The sequence below is a fragment of the Brachycentrus maculatus genome, unplaced genomic scaffold (assembly GCF_059751285.1).
Source record: "Brachycentrus maculatus isolate JH-2025_06_01 unplaced genomic scaffold, ASM5975128v1 h1tg000566l, whole genome shotgun sequence".
Classification (NCBI taxonomy): Eukaryota; Metazoa; Arthropoda; class Insecta; order Trichoptera; family Brachycentridae; genus Brachycentrus; species Brachycentrus maculatus.
This window is the reverse complement of record NW_028281308.1, coordinates 879679-902301: the sequence shown is the minus strand read 5'-3', so window position 1 is coordinate 902301 and position 22623 is coordinate 879679. Positions and strand designations below refer to the sequence as shown.

Genomic DNA, 22623 nt, shown 5'->3' with positions numbered 1-22623 from the left:
TGAGATGTGAATACGTGATCAAAACCGCATCTTTTGGCTAACAAGATGTTATCATTTATTATTCACCATTCATCATGCACAATTTATCATTCATCTTTCATCGTGCGATATTCATCATTCATAATGCATCATACATAATTCATCATTCATAATTCATCGTTCATCGTTTATCGTTCATCATTCATCATTCATCGTTTATAGTTCATAATTCATCATTTGTCGTTCATCGTTCATTATTTATCATTCATCATTCATTATTCATAGTCCATCGTTCATCGTCCATCGTTCTTCGTCCATCGTTCATCGTATATCATATATCGTTCATCGTTCATCGTTCATTGTTTATCATTCATCGTTCATTTTTCATAATTTATTACGTATCATACATTCATCATTTATCATGCGTCATTTATCATTCATCATGCGTCATTTATCATTCATCATGCATCATGTATAATTCATCATGCATCACTCATCATTTATCGTTCATCATTCATCGTTTATTATAAAACATTTATCATTCATCATGCATCATTCGTCATGCATCATTAATCACTCATTACTCACACTCACCACTCACCACTCACCACTCACCACTCACCACTCACCACTCACCACTCACCACTCACCACTCACCACTCACCACTCACCACTCACCACTCACCACTCACCACTCACCACTCACCACTCAAAAAAGAAATAATTTAGATTTAGGGAATTGCATTTATTATTTGCCTTGCTTATCATGTACAAGGTTTATAGATCATTTACTGGATTTTTATTTCTTCTAGCTAATTCAATATGTTTTTATTTGAATCTATGTTGGGAACAGGAGGGATAATCTAGTGGCCTTTATATATGACCATTCAATCGAAGCGTAGAAAATAATGTATATATAATTATATCATCCGCCTCCGTAATGTAATGGTCAGCATGCTCGGCTGCCGTTCTGGAGGTCCCGGGTTCGATTCCCAGGAGGGGTCAAATAAATATAAGTGATTTTTTCACTTTAATATTTATTCCATATTACCCTGGACTGGTTGGTACCTGAAGCGGAGGCCTGATCACCTTTCCTTCATGTGTAAACGATCAAGATAACACTGCGTTTATATGAAGCAGTGCCCTATGCACCATTAAGGTGCGGATAAGGGTTTAATTATTTATATCAAGCATATTTCTGAAAAATAATACTGGCAGCGTCAGGGTCAACTGGCTGTTTCGACTATACATTACGGTCGCATTGTTTTAACGATTTTAACGTACCTGCATATGCTTTATCTAGGCATATCTGAGCGTTATCAGCGAAAACGATAAGGAACCCAGCGATAATAGTACGGTTGTGAAGTTAAGCCAATAAATGTACACAGAAGATAGGAAATGTAATTTAGTAACTGCTAATTACTGCGTTTGAAAGAAGAAAAATTATGTTTTGAATATTGACAGTATTAACTTTGTGGACCATATTGATATATTATTTAGAGAAATAAAAAGACTTTGCGTTTTGATCCACTCACATTTTTATTAACCAACTAGTTTCGGCAACAACCTGTTGCCCTCTTCAGGGTTACAAATTACAGGGTTATAAACAAAACCCTGAAGAGGGCAACAGGCTGTTGCCGAAACTAGTTGGTTGTTAATAAAAATGTGAGTGGATCAAAAAACAAAGTCTTTTTTTTTATTAAAATAATTTTTCATTCAAACCCTTATCCGCACCCCAATGGTGCATAGGGCACTGCATCATACAAACGCAGTGTTATCTTGATCGTTAACACATGAAGGAAAGGTGTGATCATGTCCTGGCTGATGCCCTCCACTTCAGGTACCAGTCCAGGGTAATATGGAATAAATATAAGAGTGAAAAAAAACACTTATATTTATTTGACCCCCCTGGGAATCGAACCCGGGACGTCCAGAACGGTAGCCGAGCGTACTGACCATTACACTACGCAGGCGGACAAATAATAAAGAAGAATAATTAAATGGATTATTTTTTCCAGGTTAAATTGATGTTATGGTGAAAAGACTGGGGTGTGAGTGACAACACCAAGATGAAGCTTGTCAGGAGCTTGGTCCAATCTATTTTTCTCTATGCTGCTGAAACATGGACCACTAAAAAGCAGCAGAAAGGAAAAAAATGACGTATTTCGCTCACTCCTTTCAAGAACGTCATAAATCAAAAAACTTTATTTTTCAGGAGAACGTTTTTAAAGTTTAAAAATATAATACAATGTATGAAAAATAAATATGAAGCCACTTATTGCACTTTTTACTGTGCAACAGATCTTTTTAGGTAAAACCTAAAGGTTTTTTCTCCATTTGAAAAATATTTAGTACATTTAAAAAAATTATTAAACAATACCTTTTCTTCAAAATGCTTAAACAACACTTTCTGCCCTGTAGCGGGTAAATATTAAGTTAAAAATATACCTCTTTTGCTGGGATGTAGTACATTTTCTGGGCATTCCGAAAACACGCACAAGTCAAAATTAACGATTTTTGATTTATGACGTTCTTGAAAGGAGTGAGCGATTTATGGTCTTGAAGGAGTACGCTCCTAATTCCATGGACAGCTAGACGCTTCAACCGAGTCCATTCGCCATTACATTAATATCACTCTGGACAGGGTCGTTGTGTATTAAACCATCTTGTGTATTAAACACTTTTTATATGGTGCAGTGCCCTTTGCACCATTTGGTGCGAAGAAAGGGTTAGAAAAAGGGTTCTTAGAACGTAATATTGTACAAAGCAGTTAAATTTTTAGAAAAATGTACCTCAACACTTAAAATATTGAAAATAACTAACTAACGAACTAAACTAACTAACCATCACGCCGCTTCTCCGGAGGGGTAGGCAGAGAGAATAGAGCGCCACACCACTCTGTCCTTGCAAACATTCTTCGCCTCTTCCACGTTCATGCATCTCTTCATACATACCCGACGATTGTTACGGCTCCTAACCTGACCACTTTCAAGTATTTGGCATACCTGATCGTGCCATGTTTTTCTCGGTCTTCCTCTGCTTCCTTTCCCGCTAACATTCGCCTCATAAATTTGTTTTACCGTTCTTTCCTCACTCATTCGTTCTACATGTCCAAACCATCTCAACACACCTTTCTTAGTTTTATCGATAGTGCTTATCTCATATTGAAAATATTAGTGAAATTTTATTTTAATACCTACGAGTATTTATACGTAGCAATCAAGATTCAACTGTTTTATACGATGCTGTGGCCTGTGCACCATTGAGGGTATATAAGGGCCAGATGAAGGGGCTGAAGAACGATTTATTGTACATATCAATTAAGAAAATGTGCCTTAAAACGATATTTTATATTTATCACACAAAATATTACTTTAATATCGGAACTTCGAGTATTTTACGATCAAGATAACACTGTTTATATATGATACAGTACCCGATGTACGATTGGGTATAGAAAACGGTATGAAGAACGTTGTTTAGTGTAAATCAAATCACTTATTGGGAAAATGTACTTTAAAACGATATTTTATATCTATCACTCAAAATATTACTTTAATATCGGAAATTCGAGTATTTTACGATCAATATAACACTGTTTATATATGATGCAGTGCCCGATGCACGATTGGGTATAGAAAAGGGTATGAAGAACGTTATTTAGTGTAAATCAAATCACTTATTGGGAAAATGTACTTTAAAACGCTATTTTATATCTATCACACAAAATATTACTTTAATATCGGAACACCGCGAGTATTTAACGATCAAGATAACACTGTTTATATATGATGCAGTGCCCGATGCACGATTGGGTATAGAAAAGGGTATGAAGAACGTTATTTAGTGTAAATCAATTCACTTATTGGGAAAATGTACTTTAAAACGATATTTTAAATCTATCAATAAACATATTACTTAAATATCGTAACTTTGTGTATTTTACGATCAATATAACATTGTATATATATATATTTGATGCAGTACCCTATGCACCATTGGGTGTGGAAAAGGGTATGAAGAGCGTTATTTAGTACGAATCAATTCACTTATTGGAAAAACGTCGCTTAAAAGGATCACTCAAAATATGACTTTTATATCGTAACATGTATCGATGCAGTACCCAATGCACCATTGGGTGTGGAAAAGGGTATGAAGAGCGTTATTTAGTACGAATCAATTCACTTATTGGAAAAACGTCGCTTGAAACGATCACTCAAAATATGACTTTAATATCGTAACATGTATCGATGCAGTACCCAATGCACCATTGGGTGTGGAAAAGGGTATGAAGAGCGTTATTTAGTACGAATCAATTCACTTATTGGAAAAACGCCGCTTAAAACGATCACTCAAAATATGACTTTAATATCGTAACATCGTGTATTTAACGATCAAGAGAACACTATTTTTGTACGATCCAGTGCCCTATGCACCACTGAGTGTGTGTAAGGGTTAGATGATGCGACTAAAGACCGATTTAACGTACAAATCAATTCACTTATTTGGGAAAATGTTCCTTAAAACGATATTTTATACCTATCACCCAAAATATTACTTTAATATGGTAACTTCGTGTATTTAACGATCATGATAACACTGGTTTCATACAATGAAGTGCCCCGCACCATTGAGTGTGTATAAGGGTCAGATGAAGCGTCTGAAGAACGATTTGACGTACAAATCAATTCACTTATTTGGGAAAATGTACCTTATAAAGATATTTTTTGCGTTGTTGTTACGTAAGCGAGTTGGATGACGATGATTTGGTGTGGTTTGAAGCCGAATGCGCGGCAGGGTATCGAACCGAGGACCTAATCGCGCGCGTACCGCTCCACTGAGCGCTCGACTGTGACTGGGCGAGTGCCTAGCCGACTGTGCTGCGGGCAGGTGCGCTACCGGCGGTGCAGGGGTCCACTAACGATGGTATGCGAGCCAAATAATGTTCGTATTTTCACCTGTTGATGAGAATTTTAGCAGTACAGTACAAATGTGTAAAGGCAACTAGCCGTAACTCAAGTTGTGGCTGTTTGTAACCTCTATCTATCGTTCCTCGAATAATCGTTTTCCACGGCAACGTATGGGATAGAAACTATCGATAGCTCGTGTAACCGATATCAGGAGAGGTCGATGTTGATGAAAAGGAGCCGCTGCCTGTACCTGCATTTCCAGAAGCGTGCACACTCTTTGAAAGAAAACTTTCTACAACGCACATTCAATAACCGATGCTGAAAAAATACTATTTGCAAAGCCGAAAATATACTATTGACTTACGAAAATAAAACAGTTAAAAAAAAGAATTTTTTAAAAAATTTTATGCAGGATTGTATTTTTTTAAATAAATGCATTTGCATCTGAAACATGTATTCTTCTTAGAATTTTAGCCTACGAATGGTTATGCAGATTGGGAGGACGGTATCTTTACTCGGTCGTATCTATTTGCGTATTGATCTCTTAATTCCGCATTCATTGTTTATTTTAATAGGCCCCTTTAAAAACGATGGATAGAGGTTTCACTGTATATATATATATATATATATATATATATATATATATATATATATATATATATATATATGTGTATATATATATATATATATATATATATATATATATATATATATATATATATATATATATATATATATATATATATATTTATATATATATATATATAAATGTGTGTGTGTGTGTGTGTGTGTTTATATAAAATATTCCGGATGAGTTATTTCTACTTCTCATTTTAGGATAAGGGATTAAGGTTAATAAGACTGAAATATACAAATTAGACGGTTACAAGAAAGATAAAAAAATAATACATGGCAAAATATAAAACAGTAAACAAGTATAATAAAAAGGCATATAAAAAAACATAAGGTAAGAAACATTGTTAAATGAAAACAAACGAGAAATTATAAAAAAAAACATAAGGAAAGGAGCATGTTTAAAAGAAACAAGTGAGAAAAACATAAAGAAAGAAGCATGTTTAAAAGAAACAAGTGAAAAAACAGAAGGTAAGAAGCATGTTTAAAAGAAACAAGTGAGAAAAACATAAGGAAAAAATCTAATGAGAAAATATAACTGAGAATACAAATGAAATAGAAATGAGAAAATATAACAAACAAGAAAATATTTAAAAAAAATATATGTAAACCACTAAAATGATACCACCTCTGTGTCGCTGGTTGTCGATCTCTGGATTTAATCATAACAGGTGGGATCATTTCTAGGGTTGCCAACAACAGCGTATATACTATAATACTTATATTATATGTAGTACTATTGTATGTATTCATATCGACCTCGGCAGTGTTGTGGTTAGCGTGCTGGGCTGCAGTAAACGAAGCCAGAGGGCTTTGTCTTTTGCATAGTATTTAATTATTATTATTATCATTATTTTATAGAGAGAATGACTAAGTATATTTGGCGAATGTGAGCCGGAGAACAGAACGAGGACGGCTGAAAAAGACTTGGAACTGGCAAAGGAAGGATAAAAGCAGACGAATCCCTCAGACGAATGTGTGGAAAATCATTGTATGACAGAATTAAAAAGGAAGATATTAAAAAGGAATGTAAGACTGAGCTAGGAATGATTGGAAATATAAAGAAGAATTCTTTAAGGTGGTATGGACATGTGGAGCAAATGGACAACGAGAGAATGACTAAAAAAGTAAATAAGACAATTGTGAGAAACAGAACGAGGACGGCCGAAAAAGGCTCAGCACGATCAGATCAATCAGAAATTAAAAAGTGGTGATGTCAAAAGTTGATCGGAGGGCGTGTATGACTAGATGTATGGATGTGAAAGATATAAGGAGTGTATGTCAGGACAGAAGAGTGTGGAGTTCCATACTCTCCGCCTACCCCTGTGGAAGTCTGGACATTTAAGTGGCTGACGACGTCATAGACACACTTAAAATATAGTAAAATTGTATTTTATATTGTTTAAATCGTCGAGGTTTAAAGACAGTTTATTACCACGTAATCTTGCAGAGAATCCGAGCCCCCATTATGCAGGTGCTCAGAGAAAACCAGGCAGGGTTTCTGCCTGGCAGGTCGTGTGCGGATCAAATCCATAATATTCGCCACATTCTACAGCAGAGCCAGGAATTCAACAGTTCTCTGGCGATGTGTTTTGTAGACTATGAGAAAGCGTTTGATAGTCCGCACAGGCCCACACTCTGGAAAGTACTGGAAGCTTATGGGGTGCCTGCGAAATTAGTGGAGCTAATTAAGTCCCTTCACCTCAATAGTGAATGCCGTATGAGAGTTGACGATGTTGTCACGGATTGGTTTGGGGTCTCTACCGGAGTCAGACAAGGCTGCGTCCTTGCGCCGTTTCTCTTCATCGTCCTCATGGATTTCATTCTTCGAAAGTCATTACCATCTGACCGAGGTATATCCATCTCCCTCTCCCGGAAACTCTGCGACCTAGAGTACGCAGATGATGCTGTTATAATTGATGACTCCGTCGAGGGTCTTCAATTAATCGTCGACAGGGTAAATAGGTATTCTACGCACATGGGGCTTACAATAAATATTGCAAAAACCCATGTGTTGTGCAACAGCTCATGCCTAGATGCCCAACAACCCTTGATGTTGAGTAACCAGCGCATCGAAAGGGTCGAGAGTTTCAAGTACTTGGGAGTGTACGCGACTGAAAATGGCAGTCTTCAAAAGGAACTGGGAGTGCCATGAGGACTCGCAGGGTCCGCATTTAACAGTGTGAAGGCTGTCTGGAGATCGGATTTATACTCGATGAAGACCAAATGCCGCCTATACAATGCCTGCATTGCTCCTGTTCTCTTATACGGCTGTGAAACATGGCACCTTACAAGGGCCCAGAGCAGCCGTGTACTGAGCTTCGAGAATAGGTGTCTGCGGAGAATTTTAGGCGTGCGGTGGTTTGACTTGTGAGGAATGAAGAGATAAGGCGTAGAACGCAGCAAATCTCGGTCACAACTGTCGTCAAGAAAAGGCGATTCAGTTGGCTTGGCCATGTACTCCGCATGCCTCCTGAGAGCCGCCATCAAGCGTGCCTCTTTTACAAGGCTTTAGGTTCCCGACCACTGCTGACAATTCGTCGGCAGTTCTCGTCAGAACTTCGGGACGCGGATCTGCTTGGGAGGATGCAAGGGAGCTGGCAGCCGACAGAAAAGCCTAGAGACAGTTTGTGGACTCCGTATGCTCCACCTAGGGAGCGGATATGGTTTAATTAATTAAAATTACTTATTAAAAAATATCAACAGTACTAAATTCTTTATTATTTCATTCCACCCTGACCTTCCCTAAGCTAAGAGTAGTGTCAGAAATGAAGACTCTAAGCAGCATATCTGGTAAGAGTCTACTAGATAGAATAGGGAACACCAGGATAAGGGAAATATGCGAGATGGAAGATGTCGATGGGTATTGTATATTTATTTATTTAAACTTCATGTACAGAAAAGAAATAAGTACATTGGCGGGCTTATTGCTAAAAAGCAATATCTTCCAACCAACCAAAAACAGACTAGTGATATTGGTCCAAACGTTTGATACCATATGTAGCTGTTTGCAATCAGAGGGTAGATAGTACTTGATCATTAAAAAAAAACATCAATTACAAATTGATGATACTAATGAAGGCAAAGGAAAAAGGGAGTTTAGGGAAGGAGGTAGAGGGAAAAACTAAGGGAGGTTTATAAATGTAAATATATTTATATAAGTACATACATTCTAAGATTAAAATCATGTACAATATTATGTGACTGACATAAGCCTACATTTGTGAACGATATCGACCACAGTGGTTGAATATGGATGGCTAGTTTGTGGTCATGTTTTTACCCACTCTTCATAAAAAATCAAGACTTTTCGTTCAAATTTAATTTTGCAAGATATATATGTAAATAATTATGTCTTTATTTAAATGAAACAAAAACATGTGTTTGAAGTGAAATTTCACATGATCAAGCCTTCCTTAGTTTGCTGGATAGTGCTCATCTCAGCCTTGCACCCTTTCCTTATATCACCATTGGAACATCTACCATACATGGTCTTGCCGCACTGAGAGATGGCATCCTGACTGCATCCAGTCTACTCTCATCCTTCCCAAACCATCCCAAGCCGCCTTCCTTAGTTTGCTGGATAGTGCTCATCTCAGCCTTGCACCCTTTCCTTATATCACCATTGGAACATCTACCATACATGGTCTTGCCGCACTGAGAGATGGCATCCCGACTGCATCCAGTCTACTCTCATCCTTCCCGAACCATCCCAAGCCGCCTTCCTTAGTTTGCTGGATAGTGCTCATCTCAGCCTTGCACCCTTTCCTTATATCACCATTGGAACATCTACCATACATGGTCTTGCCGCACTGAGAGATGGCATCCCGACTGCATCCAGTCTACTCTCATCCTTCCCAAACCATCCCAAGCCGCCTTCCTTAGTTTGCTGGATAGTGCTCATCTCAGCCTTGCACCCTTTCCTTATATCACCATTGGAACATCTACCATACATGGTCTTGCCGCACTGAGAGATGGCATCCCGACTGCATCCAGTCTACTCTCATCTTTCCCAAACCATCCCAAGCCGCCTTCCTTAGTTTGTTGGATAGTGTTCATCTCAGCCTTGCACCCTTTCCTTATATCCCCACTGGAACATCTACCATACATGGTCTTGCCGCACTGAGAGATCGCATCCCGACTGCATTCAGTGTACTTTCAACCTTCCTTTGTCATCACCATGCTTCACACTTTTCTTTCCATCGTTAGTTCTTATTTTTATCTGATTATTCTTATTACTTTTTATTATTATTATTGTCCGCCTCCGTAGTGTAATGGTCGGCGCGCTCGGCTACCGTTCTGGAGGTCCCGGTTCCGATTCCCAAGGGGGGTGAAATAAATATAAGTGATTTTTTCACTGTAATATTTATTCAATATTAACATGGACTGGTACCTGAAGCGGAGGGCTGATCACCTTTCCTTCATGTGTAAATGATCAAGATAACACTGCGTTTATATGACACAGTGCCCTATGCACCATTGGGGTGCGGATAAGTGTTTTATTATTATTATTATTATTATTTTTTATTTTTTTTATTTTTATTATTATTTCTTCCTCTTCCAGCACTGTGCGGCTCGGCCCGTTTCCGCATGTCGTGTCCGCTATATGCTCTGTATGGCGCGCTGTGCACGTGTGCACTCGGCCGTGCGGCGCCTCAATCCATTCACTCCACACGGTGACCATAAACTCAACACACTAAATCATTCATATTATTTTTTGACATCTCATCAAAGATGAAGAAGAATATGGAAGTCTGGGCATTTACGGGGCTGACGACCGTCATAGGCTGGTTTAAGTGATCACTTTACACACGTGTAGCATTCACCAATTCTACTTATTATTGACAAACACACTACTCAAATTCTTGGAAGTTCCATGTATATGAACCAATTTAGAAACGTTCTTCTTGAATCACTAGAACTTCACTAGAGACATCTATTGGTGAGATGAAAAAAAGCTTTTTTACTAAGCAGAAACTCTTATATTATAGTATGTGAGGTCCGAATCCTGGATTATAATCACTTACAATGATTAAAGAAAACACTTGTTTTTTACCACTTGAGTTTTATTATGGACTACATGTTTCAGAAGTTAAACTTCCATCTTACAGACCAGAGTTATTATACAGACCTGAATGATGGAAGTTTAACATCTGAAACATGTAGTCTATAATAAAACTCAAGTGGTAAAAAACAAGTCTTTTCTTTTATCATTGTAACATGTCTTACCACAAAGTTAATGCCGAAACAATAAATAAAATATAATCACTTACATGAGAAACGCCAGAAAATATCATTTTCATTTTCATTAATTTAGCTCGTAACTAAATCATTATTATCAATTTAATTGCGTTTGATTTACAATATAAATAAGGCTTGGAAGATAAAGAATTGATGATTGAATTCATTAAGCTTGATGGGCTACTTTTGACCATTAGCAAAAAAAATTTAAAAGCGTGCTTGTTGTTGACAGATATTTAAACAGGATAGGACATTGCAGTTTGGGTAGTTACAATGCTTAGGGCGTTTGTCCACTACGCGGAATTACATGGAATTTTACCGTCCGGCACGTCAGTTAGCGTTTTAAAACGATATAACGATTTTTCAAAACTAGTCGTAGATATAAATAAAACTCAGTGGTAAATTCAAGTGTTTAATTTAAAAAAAAATAAACATTTAACGTTGATTGGCTTGGATTGGCTTGTGCTTTTGTCCATCTTTCGGTGATCGGTGCGTGAACACGTTGCGCGTAAATTCTATCACGCTAAACTGTAGTAGTCGTTTTAATTTTTCAAAACCGGACTGCCGGACGGTAAAATTCCGGGAAGTGGACAAGCGCCCTTACTGTTTCGCCCTTGCCCTCGTCTTCGCTCTTGCCTACACTCTTACCCTAGCTCTTGCATTCTCTCTCTCGCTCTCGCCCTAACCCTTGCTTTGTCTTCGCTCTCGAACTAACCCTTGCTTTGTCTTCGCTTTCGCCCTAACTCTTGCTTTGTCTTCGCTCTCGCCCTAACCCTTTCTTTGTTTTCGGTCTCGCCCTAATCCTTACTTTGTCCTCGCTCTCGCCCTAATCCTTGCTTTGTCTGCGCTTTCGCCCTAACCCTTGCTTTGTCCTTGCTCTCGCCCTAATCCTTGCTTTGTCTGCACTTTCGCCCTTACCCTTGCTTTGCCTTCGCTCTCATACTAGCTCTCGCCCTCCATCTCGTCCATTGCACTTTTCTCGCTCTCGAGTCCAATTTATTTAAATTCTACATGTATATAATAATTATAAAATTTAGATGAATTGGACCACCCCTCACTGTCCGTTGTGTCGCTTCGTGATCGCATTATACCCGATTCACGGAGCGCCCGCTAACTCACACTCATCCACTCCACCCGCTGCTGAAACCCAAATGTACTCAGCTAAAAATATACCCGAAACAACTGAAAAACACATACTGAACACCCCTGAAAGCAATCTGGGTGTAATAAGTGTAAATAATATACATAATTTGTACATTTTAACATCTCAACATAGATTTTTAGTCCGCGTTATATATGAGGACATGTCGCTCACTCCTTTCAACGACGTCATATATCGAAAATCGTCTATTTTCAGTTGTGCTTGTTTTTAGAATGCCCAGAAAATGTACTATATCCCAGCAAAAGCGGCATATTTTAAAATTAATATTTACCCGCTACAGGGCAGAAAGTGTTATTTTTGCTTTTTGAAGAAAAGGTATTGTTTAATTATTTTTTTAAATATACTAAATATTTTTCAAATGGAGAAAAAAATTCAGGTTTTACCTGAAAAGATCTGTTGCACAGTAAAAAGTCCAATAAGTGACTTGATATTTATTTTTAATACCTTTTACTTTTTTTTTTATCTTTGAAAACGTTCTCCTGAAAAATTTACCCGCTACAGGGCAGAAAGTATTGTTTTTCAATTCGAAGAAAACGTATTGTTAATTTTTTTAAATATACTTAATATTTTTCAATTGGAGAAAAAACCTTCAGGTTACTGATCACTTAAACCAGCCTATGACGGTCGTCAGCCCCGTAAATGCTCAGACTTACAAATTATTCTTCATCTTTAATGAGATGTCCAAAATAATATTCAATATTCTTCTTCACCTATGTTATGTTTTCAAAATGTTCAAAAAACATTCAAGTTTTACCTAAAAAGATCTGTTGCACAGTAAAAAGTTCAATAAGTGGCTTGATTTTTATTATATTCTTAAACTTTAAAAACGATCTCCTGAAAAATCATGTTTTTTGATACATGGTATGACGTTGTTGAAAGGAGTGAGCGATATGTTATTATTTTTAGTTGACTTGCGTTTGTAATCGATATTTTGATGTCAACTGCACCGGAAGTCTAAGATCGTGAGGATTCAGTTTTGAAAGACGATGAAAGGCTCCGCGAATTCCTCACATTCCTCTCTCATACCTCGAGAATATTTCCCGTCGGGGTATGCAGCGCATAAAGGGGATGAAAGGGGTGGTTTATTAATACAGAGACTACATAAACCTTATTCAAAGAGAAAATTGCGCCCGCGGTGAGTCAAAGCCGACTTAAATGCCAAGAGGGACGTATACTGAAGCTTTGTGTACAAATTAATCTCGACATCTCAACATAGATGAAGAAGAATATGGAAGTTTGAGTAGACAAGCGCCGTGGGTAGACACTCGACTACGATACTGACGTCTCGGGTTAGATTCCCGATAATTTAAAATATATTCAAGGAAGATTTATTTTCAATTGGCCTGGGTGTTTGCGATGCATTTTTCACATTTACCTTCCCTATCCTTACTATCCTACCTGCAGACAGGACTATAAATACAGTGGCTTTGCGTGTTATTCCTTTTTTTTTAAATTACGACTTGTCATACACTGACATTGACATTGACAGCCATACTAATATTTTTTTTCAACTTTATATATGTATATATATATATTTATATATATATATATATATATATATATATATCTATATATATATATATATATATATATATATATATATATATATATATATATATATATATATATATATATATATATATATATATATATATATATAATATATATATATAAATATATATGTATATATATATATATATATACATATATATATATATATATATATATATATATATATATATATATATATATATATATATATATATATATATATACATATATATATATATATATATTCACTCATTCAAATAAAATTATATATGTATATATATATATTTATATATATATATATATATATATATATATATATATATATATATCTATATATATATATATATATATATATATATATATATATATATATATATATATATATATATATATATATATATATATATATATATATATATATATATATATATATATATATATATATATATATATAAATATATATATATAAATATATATGTATATATATATATATATATATACATATATATATATATATATATATATATATATATATATATATATATATATATATATATATATGTATAAATATTAATATATATATATATATATATATATATATATATATATATACATATATATATATATAAATATATATATATATATACATATATATATATATATATATATTCACTCATTCAAATAAAAACCTATCAGCGAAAGCTAAACTGGCAGTACACAATGAAGTCCTGGTTCCGACCCTAATGTATGGAAGTGAAAGTGGTCAGGTTAGGAGTCGAAACAATTGGCGGGCATGTATGAGGAGATGCATGAACGTGGAAGAGGCGAATAATGTTTGCAAAGACAGAGTGGTGTGGCGTTCTCTCTTCTCTGCCTATCCCTGCGGGTGATCGGCGTGATGGTTAGTAAGTCAGTTAGTTATATTGTACGTATGCACCAACTCCATTGATTTTTCCATGAAAATTATTTTAGTAGATGTGTTTTCGTTTTTTTACCTTTGAGCATGGCGTTCTATCCTCCATGCTTACCGAGTAGTAGAGGTTTGATAGTAATTGAATACATGTATTAGGTATTCGTAACACGTCTACATGAAAAATATACTGCTAGGACCCGGGAAATGCGAAGCCAGTCGCACAAGCTTCAACATAAGAAACTGTAAAAATATATATATTTATATATATATATATATATATATATATATATATATATATATATATATATATATATATATATATATATATATATATATTTATATATAAATATATATATATATATATATATATTTATATATATATATATATATATATATATATATATATATATATATATATATATATATATATATATATATATATATGTCCGCCTCTGTAGTGTAATGGTCAGTACGCTCGGCTACCGTTCTGGAGGTCCCGGGCTCGATTCCCAGGGGGGTCAAATAAATAAAAGTGATTTTTTCACTGTAATATTTATTCAATATTACCCTGGACTGGTACCTGAAGCGGAGGGCTGATCACCTTTCCTTCGTGTGTAAACGATCAAGATAACACTGTGTTCATATGAAGCAGTGCCCTATGCACCATTGGGGTGCGGATAAGGGTTTTATTATTTTTATATTATATAAATATATTTGTATATATTTATATATTTTTTTTAATTTTTTTTTTTTAAACATTGTTCTTAAATCACTAGAACTTCACTAGAGACATCTATTGGTGAGATGAAAAAAAGCTTTTTATTGAGCAGTAATTCTTTTATAAGTAAGTGAGATCCAAATCCTGGATTATAATCACATACGTGAGAAACGTTAGATAATATCATTTTCTTTTGCTTATAATTTGACCAGTTAATTTATTTACAACATTTTGAATGTGTCCAAATACTTGTGCACAAATCTGGATTTTCTCCAATTATATCATACAAAGGGTGAATAATCCAGTGTCTGATATAACAAATAATTATAATATTTTTTTTACACAACATTTTTATTTATTTAAAAGATTCCATCATGTAATATGGACTTTCTGTGTTTACCAATACAACCATTTCAGCGTTACTTTCCGGTCTACACACACCAAATTTCACTACCTTCCTATGATACGACGCCAATACACTTATACGTAGAAGCAGTGGCGGGCTGTACTAATTAAAAAATAAAATCACAATACTGTTAGTGTGTCCAAATCTTTAAACTAAAATTTTGAGTATCAACCTAGTATACGATATTTATTTATTTATTCATTTAAAAATAAATAAGTACATTAGCGGGCTTATTGCTAAAAAGCAATATCTTCCAGCCAACCAAAAACAGACTACTGATATGATCAAAACGTTTGATAAAATATAGAGCTGTTTGCAAGCAGAGGGTAGATAGTACTTGAACATTAAAAAAAACATAAGTCCTTCCATCTACGGGTTTGAATTTAAGCTCGAGTTTATATTCAAACCTGTAGATAAATCCATCAGTATCTTCCGAAACTAGTCGTAACAATATAATACTCAAGTAGTAAAAACCAAGTGTTTTATTTATAATTTAATCACGTCTTACTACTGTCCGCCTCCGTAGTGTAATGGTCAGGACGCTCGGCTACCGTTCTGGAGGTCCTGGGTTCGATTCCCAGGGGGGGTTAAATAAATATGAGTGATTTTTTCACTCCAATATTTATTCAATATTACCCTGGTCTGGTACCTGAAGCGGAGGGCTGATCACCTTTCCTTCATGTGTAAACGATCAAAATAACACTGCGTTTATATGACGCAGTGCCCTATGCACCATTGGGGTGCGGATAAGGGTTTGAATGACTTACTACAAAGTGAATGTCGAAATAATAAAATTATTTTGTTGTTAATGTTGTAAATAATTTATCTGGTCAAATTATAAGCTTAAAAAATAATAAAAATGAAAATGGTATTTTCTGGCGTTTCTCATGTGTGTGATTATAATCCAGGATTCGGACCTCACATACTAATATAAGAGTTTCTGCTTAGTAAAAAAGCTTCTTTACATCTCACCAATAGATGTCTCTAGTGAAGTTCTAGTGATTCAAGAACAAGGTTTCTAAATTAGTTCATACATATAGAACTTCCAAGAATTTGAGTAGTATGGTTGTCAATAATGGGTAGAATTGGCGAATGTTACACGTGTGTTAAGTGGCCACTTAAACCAGCCGATGACGGTCGTCAGCCCCGTAAATGCCCAGACTTCCATGTTCTTCTTCATCTTTGATGAGATGGAAAAAATTAAAATAAAATTATATTTAGAACCGAGAATTTGTAAACAACAATTTGGACACACTTCACATATTATGAATGCATGATAATCATGGGTAGATGGTTCATATTGTCTGTTGGTAAGCATGAAGTAATGCATTCACTAGAAAACTCGCCCATGGTTTATTGTCACCCACACACAGACAGGGGATCAGCCCCAATAGCGAGTACTCACACCGACACACACTGGAACCCAATACACGTGGAAACAGGCGCCGGTTTTCCTCCAGCGGCGCTCAAACTATGTATAAAACCGAGAATTATATAAATAATTAATTTTTGGCGTGATTCAAAAACTTTTTAGTTTTTACATTATTTTTTATCTCAACGTATGTTGATGAAGAAGAATATGGTTTAAGTGATCACTTTACACAGTGTTACATTCACCAATTCTAGCTTATGACGGTCGTAAGAGAGTCCTAGACTTCTATATTTTTCTTTATCTTAGTTGAGATGTCAAAAAAATAATCGAAACACCTTAGTTGAGATGTCAACAAAAAAAATACATCGAAACACGTGTCACAGTAGACAGTAGAGAAAAAGTGGTATTTACTAAGTAAAACTTTAATTACACATGGATAGATTTTTTATAAAGTGACTGCTGAATCAATTAATGAAATTCATTTGAACGAATTAAAAATACAATTGTGTGTTTATAAAAATAGATTTTAAACATAGATAATAGATAGATTTTAAACAAGTGACTGCCAAATCTATGAATCATAGAATTAAAATATTTCGAAATATTTTTTTTCTTACTACATTTTATTTTGAAGTGACCTTTTTTATTAAAGTTTGGGAAGCATCCCGTTCATCCCACTTTTCTCCTGAGATGGGGCGTTCAATCAGTTCTGGCCTGGGTTCGGAGCCGTTCGGACGTGTCCGCCAGCGTTCGGCCATCTCCGCCAGCGCCGCGATCCCGACCGAACGATATGTGGTGACAGTGTGTTGTTCCTTTTTGAAAATTTGACAATTCTCCGAACAGGTGAGTGCGTTCCATTCCCAATTTGAAATTCAAATTTGACAGTAGAAAACTGACTGTTGCCCGGAGAAAAATTCGATAAATTTTTAATCTTCGTAAGTAGGTACTGCTAGAAAACATTTCTTCTTGTCTCTTTGAGGTACTTTTTCTGAAAATATTTTATTTTTATTTTTTTAAAGAACGTATTTTTAAAGAATTACTTGTATGACGATCCTCAAATATAATTTTTTTCTAAAAAAAAACAATGTTTTCAAACGATGTTTTTAATGTATGCTTCGTTTTACGATACCTCATACCTACGAAAATTTTTTTCAGAAAAAAACTTACAACATTTTAAATGAATTAACGCATTACATGCCATTCATACTAACTGACTAACTAACCATCACGCCGCTTCCCCGCAGGAGTAGGCAGTGAGAATATAACGCCATACCACTCGAATAATGTTTGCCTTTGCAAACATTATTCGCCTCTTCCACATTATTGATGAATAAATATTATGTTAGTCATGAACTATTTTTTTTTACAAAATATACATACCCGCCGATTGTTACGACTCCTAACCTGACCACTTTCAAGTATTTGGCATACCTGATCGTGCCATGTTTTTCTCGGTCTTCCTCTGCTTCTTTTCCCGCTAACATTTGCCTCATAAATTTGTATTATCAAACACTGTATTTTTTATTGGAACTGGTCAAGTTATAAGCTTGAATAATAATAAAAAATAGAGTGTTTGATGTTTAATGTCTTCATAAGACGTAACGCGTCACGTATTAACATATACATAAATAAACGTAGAATTCAATCCAATAAACCTTGTTTAATTTTGGATATATTACCCAACAATTCAATATGGAATTCTACCAACTTTCTGCAGTTACAATAAATATATTCACATACTCGAGAAACACCTGAAAACGTCATTTAAATTTAAATTAAATTAAATTAAATTAAGCTCATAACTTGACTTTGAATAGATTTATATTATCCACTGACACTTGTGATGGAATTGCATTTTAATATATTATTAGATTAAAACCAATATTTTTAGCTTCTCCACTTTATTTTTATTTGACCAGCGACCGGGTTTCGTCGTTACCGACATCATCAGACTGGTGGGAGACTATACAAATTGTTATGTTATATGTAAAACAAGGCAGGAGTTGATAAATTATATCAAATCATGGTTATCAACTCCTGCCTTGTTTTATACATAACATAACAATTTGTATAGCCACCAGTCTGATGATGTCGGTAACGACGAAACCCGGTCGCTGGTCAAATAAAAATAAGGTGGAAAAGCTAAAAATATCGGTTTTAATCTAATAATATACTTGACTTTGAAGTTGGAAAAAAATACAATTTGAAAAATTCTCAAGTCATTATATGTAACGGAGTTTCTGTAAACATAGCCTAATTAATTTGACCATCTTTGCTTGAGTTAATAACGTTAACCATTTAGATGCGAATAACGATAAGCTTAACTTTTAGGGACAGATTCAGTTATTACGTAACGGAGGGGTTAACTGGATGGCCAGAAATGCGAAGCTCAAAAAACATGTTCGGGTAAAATTCTTCTTCAAACCCTTATCCGCATCCCAGTGATGCATGCGTCAATTCGATGCAGTGCCCTATGCACCTTTGGGTGCGGATAAGGGTTATAATAATAATTGCGGTTTCAACGTATGGGGTCCATACAAACAATAATATGTCTGTAACATCAAAACTTGACGTGATACAAGCTTGTCACCATATAGATTTTGAATAAGAACGATCAACTTGGTCCAAATCAGTCATTATTTTTTTATTTTTTTATTATTTTTTATTATTTTTTTATTTATAAATTTTTTAATCAAAGATACATTGTATGGCATAATAATCAACAAAGTTACATGTACATAGTTTTTTTTACGTGCTGCCTCGCTAAGAGAGCAGATTGCTCGTGTTTAGAGAGGGAGTTCGCTTACATTTCAGTTACTAAATCATTGTTGGCCAGTGTATTGTTTCATTTTATTCATAAATTTCATAAATTTAACACGTATGGATTTTACGCGAATTTGATCAATCTGTGTAAAGTGCGTTTAGCTTTTATACCACCGCGTACAAGAGAGAGATGAAGGGAATCACCATTATTTCAGAGTTATAAAGATTAAGATAAGAAGAAGTTATGTTTTAATTAAGGGGTGTTATTTTTCGACTAAATCCTAAATTATCACGGCCAAATGACTGTCGCAAGAAACGATTTATGAAATTCGCATTATTAAAAGATTTGATTTAAACCCTTGGAAAGCGAATCAAAGTTAATATTAAAATTTATATTATTTTTTGACGTCTCATCAAAGATGAAGAAGAATATGGAAGTCTGGGCATTTGCGGGGCTGACGACCGTCATAAGCTGGTTCAATAACTTTATACACGTGTAACATTCACCAATTCTACTCATTATTGACAACCTACTCAAATTCTCGGAAGTTCTATATATATATATATATATATATATATATATATATATATATATATATATATATATATATATATATATATATATATACATATATATATATATATATATATATATATATATATATAAATATATATATATATATATATATATATATATATATATAAATATATATACATATATATTTATATTATCCACTGACACTTCGTGATGGAATTGCATTTTTAATTTATTATTAGATTAAAACCAATATTTTTAGCTTTTCCACTTTTTTATTTGACCAGCGACCGGGTTTCGTCGTTACCGACATCATCAGACTGGTGAGAGGCTTTACAAATTTGTATGTTATATATAAAAGAAGGCAGGAGTTGATAACCATGATTTGATATAATTTTATGAGAAATTAATTTAATTTTAGTGAATTTAAGTATTGTATGATATTTTAAATATTTTTTTTATAAAGGTTTTTTGTATTGAAAGCACGATTTTATATAAAGTTAAAATAGATTTGTATTTTTTGTAAATGAATTTAAATTATGTAACGAGGTATCAGGAAATGCTGGTTGACGGCTCCTTCCACTAAGCTGTGGTTGTCCGGGGGGGAGTCCGAAGTTCTCTGAAATGTAAATTTCCCGGCAGTTATTTCTTATCGACAAGACATTAAGGCATCTATTGTTTCTTTTCTAATGGGTAAAGTAATTCATTCTCCCTTACTTTACCTTTATATTATATACAATATATAAACCAATTTCGAAACGTTTTTCTTGAATCATTAGAACTTCACTAGAGACATCTATTGTTGAGATGAAAATTTTCCATATTCTTCTTCATCTTTGATGAGATGTCAAAAATAATATAAAAATAACTCCTATAATAGGAGATGATCCAGATTTTGTGAACAAGTATGTGGACACACTCAACATGTTGTATCTTAAGTGGTATTACACAAAGTGAAGGATGAATGATAAGGAGATTCTTATATTACAATACCACAATGCTAAAAATGCTTTTAATATACAAAATGTATATCGGAACTGTTACACACACGTGTAACATTCACCAATTCTACCCATAATTAAAATCATAATTATATTATTCATAATAAACGCTCAAAATTATGATTCAATCCATGATGTCACTGAAAATTATGATGTTATTTAAAATATTCCCTGAAAATGATGATAATCACTGAAAATCATAATGTCTTTCATAATTTTAACTGAAAATGGTGATGTGACCAATAAATGTCACAAAAATGATAATATTCACTAAAAAACATAATATCTTTTATAATATTCACCGAAAATCATAATGTCTTTCATAATTTTCAATGAAAATGTTTATGTGACGTATCAAAGTCACTGAAAATGATAATATTCACTGAAAATTATAACGTCTTTCATAATATTCACTGAAAATGATGATGTGACCAATAAATCACACAAAAGTGATAATATTCACTGAAAACCGTAATTTTCAATGAAAATGTTTTTGTGATGCATCAAAGTCGCTGAAAATGATAAAATTAAATGAGAATCATAATGTAACTAACTACCCATCACGCCGCTTCCCCGCAGGGGTAGGCAAAGAGAATAGAACGCCACACCACTCTGTCTTTGCAAAAATTCTTCGCCTCTTCCACGTTCATGCATCTCCTCATACATACCCGCCGATTGTAGTCACTGAAAATGATAATATTAACTGAAAATCATAATGTCTTTCATAAATTTCACTGAAAATGATAATGTGATCCATTATAGTCCCTGACAATGAAAATACTCACTGAAAATCATTAAATCTTTCATAATATTCACTGAAAATGGTGATGTGACCAGTAAAAGTCACTGAAAATCATAACATATTTTATTATATTCACTGAAAATGATAATGTGACTAATAAACGTCACAAAAATGATTATATTTACCGAAAATCATAATGTCTTTTATAATTTTCAATGAAAATGTTTATGTGACGCATCAAAGCTACTGAAAGTGATCATGTTCACTGAAAATTATAATTTTCAATGAAAATGTTTATGTGACGCATCGAAGCTACTGAAAATGATCATGTTCACTGAAAATTATAATTTTCAATGAAAATGTTTATGTGACGCATCAAAGCTACTGAAAATGATCGTGTTCACTGAAAATTATAATTTTAAATATAAATGTTTATGTGATGGATCAAGGCTACTGAAAATGATCGTATTCACTGAAAATTATAATTTTCAATGAAAATGTTTATGTGACGCATCAAAGCTACTGAAAATGATCATGTTCACTGAAAATTATAATTTTCAATGAAAATGTTTATGTGACGCATCAAAGCTACTGAAAATGATCATGTTCACTGAAAATTATAATTTTCAATGAAAATGTTTATGTGATGCATCAAAGTCACTGAAATTGATAATATTAACTGAAAATCATAATGTCT

General features: G+C 34.1%; 2 protein-coding genes across 6 annotated transcripts in view; one reads left to right on the top strand and one right to left on the bottom strand.

Moving 5' to 3' along the window:
- Positions 1-22623, bottom strand: part of LOC148301407 (low density lipoprotein receptor adapter protein 1-like) — a 291630-nt gene that overhangs the window by 12344 nt on the left and 256663 nt on the right. Inside the window, exon 1 of one of the 5 annotated variants that reach the window (XM_088273351.1) lies at positions 4691-4827. The exons of 1 other annotated variant lie outside the window; for it this stretch is intronic. The gene's annotated coding sequence lies outside the window, so the exon portion shown is untranslated. Of the gene's footprint in view, positions 1-4537; positions 4668-4690; positions 4828-22623 lie in introns of those variants that run through there. 3 more of the 5 variants (XM_088273352.1, XM_088273353.1, XM_088273355.1) reach the window with 3 other exon arrangements.
- The window catches only part of LOC148301417 (uncharacterized), an 84471-nt gene continuing 79451 nt past the window's right edge, over positions 17604-22623 (top strand). Inside the window, exon 1 of the mRNA XM_088273357.1 lies at positions 17604-17728. The gene's annotated coding sequence lies outside the window, so the exon portion shown is untranslated. The remainder of the gene's footprint in view (positions 17729-22623) is intronic.